Source organism: Arachis duranensis, chromosome 4, assembly GCF_000817695.3.
Source record: "Arachis duranensis cultivar V14167 chromosome 4, aradu.V14167.gnm2.J7QH, whole genome shotgun sequence".
In the NCBI taxonomy this organism is placed as follows: Eukaryota; Viridiplantae; Streptophyta; class Magnoliopsida; order Fabales; family Fabaceae; genus Arachis; species Arachis duranensis.
Window position 1 is genome coordinate 104,872,446 of NC_029775.3, and position 3,275 is coordinate 104,875,720.

Below are 3,275 nucleotides of genomic sequence, written 5' to 3' on the forward strand. Positions count from 1 at the left end.
AGTCAAGTTGAGGAAGACTGTTTCGTAGTTTGTCTAGCTGATGATTAAAACAAAAAATATTGTAATAATGCCAAGACAATTACTGGAACTATTTGAAACCGCTTATGTGGCTATAGTCTAGGTCATGTTTACCTGTACTGTAGAAATAGTAAAATCTTCAATTATAAAAAGAGGCCTCGTTCTCATTGTGAGGCACCCTTCCTTTTTACACAATCATAAAGAGAGGTTAGAGAGATAAGCTCTGAAAGTTCCCTTGTAAGCTTTCCAGCTCTTCTTCTTTCCCCTTCTTCTTTTCAATTATATTTCCAATCAATAAAATATAATTTTATATCATATATCTCTTTCTCCCTTAGCTAGTGTAGACGGACTACCGCTAGTGCTAGCTTTCTTCTAATATCAATGGCTGGTTTTACCATACCGCCTTACTAATTATTTAGTTTCTGTATTTTTATTTTCTACATCATACGTAACTGCATTTTTTATTATGCTTTCTTCCCCCTTTCCTCCTTGATCCACTTCGGGCCATCTGGTCAGCCTAGATCATGGTCCCGGTTGTAAGTCCTATTGAGGTAGTGAATCTGTTGTTTAATGAAGGGGGTCCTTGGTGCACGAAATTGTAATCCCAATATCAAAATCAAGATTTCTTATGATTTCGTACCACTAACCAACAAGTGCACTAGGTCGTCCAAGTAATACCTTACGTGAGTAAGGGTCGATCCCTCGGAGATTATTGGTTTGAAGCAAGCTATGTTTATTTTATTATTCTTAGTCAGGATATCAATTATAATTATCAGTTTGAATTACGAAAAATAAAAGAGCATAAAATAAATAATTGTTACTTAATAATGGAGAATATGTTGGAGGTTTGGAGATGCTTTGTCCTCTGAATCTCTGCAACATACTACTTTCTTACTTTCAGAATTTGCAAGGCTCCTTCCATGGCAAGCTATATGTAGGGCGTCATCGTTGTCAATGGCTACTTCGTATGTAGAGTGTCACCGTTGTCAATGGCTACTTCCTATCCTCTCAGTGAAAATGGTCCAAATGCTCTCTCACAGCACCGCTAATCATCTGTTGGTTCTCGATCATGCCGGAATAGAATCCCTTGATTCTTTTGTGTTTGTCATCACGCCCAAAAATCGCGAGTTTGAAGCTCGTCACAGCCATCCAATCCTTGAATCCTACTCGGAATACCACAGACAAGGTTTAGACTTTCGGATTCTCATGAATGCCACCATCAATTCTAGCTTATACCACGAAGATTTTGATTAAGGAATCTAAGAGATACTCATTCAATCTAATGTAGAACGGAGGTGGTTGTCAGGCACACGTTCATGGGTTGAGGAAGGTGATGAGTGTTACAGATCATCACCTTCTTCATAGTGAAACGCGAATGAATATCTTAGATAGGAACAAGCGTGTTTGAATGGAAAACAGAAAGAATTGCATTAATTCATCGGGACGCTGCAGAGCTCCTCACCCCCAACAATGGAGTTTAGAGACTCATGCCATCAAAGAGTATATAATTCAGATCTGAAAATGTCATGAGATACAAAATAAGTCTCTAAAGTTGTTTAAATACTAAACTAGTAACCTAGGTTTACAGAGAATGAGTAAACTAAGATGGATAGTGCAGAAATCCACTTCTGGGGCCCACTTGGTGTGTGATGGGGCTGAGACTTAAGCTTCTCACGTGCCTGGGCTGTTTCTAGAGTTGAACGCCAAGTTGCAACGTGTTTCTGGCGTTCAACTCTGGTTCGTGACGTGTTTCTGGCGCTGGACGCCAGACTACAACATGGAACTAGCGTTGAATGCCAGTTTACGTCGTCTATCTTCGCGCAAAGTATAGACTATTATATATTGCTGGAAATCCCTGGATGTCTACTTTCCAACCCAATTGAGAGCGCGCCAATTGGACTCCTGTAGCTCCAAAAAATTCATTCCGAGTGCAGGAAGGTCAGAATCCAACAACATCAGCAGTCCTTTTTCAGCCTGAATCAGATTTTTGCTCAGCTCCCTCAATTTTAGCTAGAAAATATTTGAAATCACTGAAAAATACACAAACTCATAGTAAAGTCCAGAAATATGATTTTTGCTTAAAAACTAATAAAAATATACTAAAAACTAACTAAAACATACTAAAATCTACATGAAATTACCCTAAAAAGCGTATAAAATATCCGCTCATCACAACATCAAACTTAAACTGTTGCTTGTCCTCAAGTAACTAGATAAATAAAATAGGATGAAAAGAAATTAAGAAGCAATAATATTTCAGAGTTTTAAGTGGAGCTCAGATTCTTATTTAGATAAGCGGGGCTAGTAGCTTTTTGACTTCCGAACGGTTTTGGCATCTCACTTTATCCTTTGAAATTCAGAATGATTGGCATCCATAGGAACTTAGAATTCAGATAGTATTATTGATTCTCCTAGTGTAGTATGTTGATTCTTGAACACAGTTACTTTATGAGTCTTGGCCGTGGCCCTAAGCACTTTGTTTTCCAGTATTACCACCGGATACATAAATGCCACAGACACATAATTGGGTGAACCTTTTCAGATTGTGACTTAGCTTTACTAAAGTCCCCAATTAGAGATGTCCAGAGTTCTTAAGCACACTCTTTTGCCTTGGATCACGACTTTAACCACTCAGTCTCAAGCTTTTCACTTGGACCTGCATGCCACAAGCACATGGTTAGGGACAGCTTGATTTAGCCGCTTAGGCCTGGAATTACTTCCTTGTGCCCTCCTATCCACTGATGCTCAAAGCCTTAGATCCTTTTCACCCTTGCCTTTTGGTTTTAAGGGCTATTGGCTTTTTTTTCTTTTTCTTTATCCAATGATTCCTTGTAATTTTTCTCTCTCTCTCTTTTTCACTGCTTTTTCTTGCTTCAAGAATCAAATTCATGATTTTTCAGATCATCAATAATATTTTTCGTGTTCCTCATTCTTTCAAGAGCCAACAATTTTAACATTCATGAAATTCAAAATAAAAAATATGCACTGTTCAAGCATTCATTCAGAAGACAAAAAGTATTGCCACCACATATAATTAATTATAATTTTTCTTATTAAGAACTCGAAAAATATAAATTACCTCTTTATTCTAATAATCTACTATTTTATTCATGTTTGATGATGATGAGAAAAATAAATTATAACTTAATTGAAAATAAAATCAAAATAGATATACTAATTACCACTACTCCTATATATCTTCTAAGGTAAATTCCTATAACAACAACTATCTCAGAGTTAAAGCTAAAATTAGAACT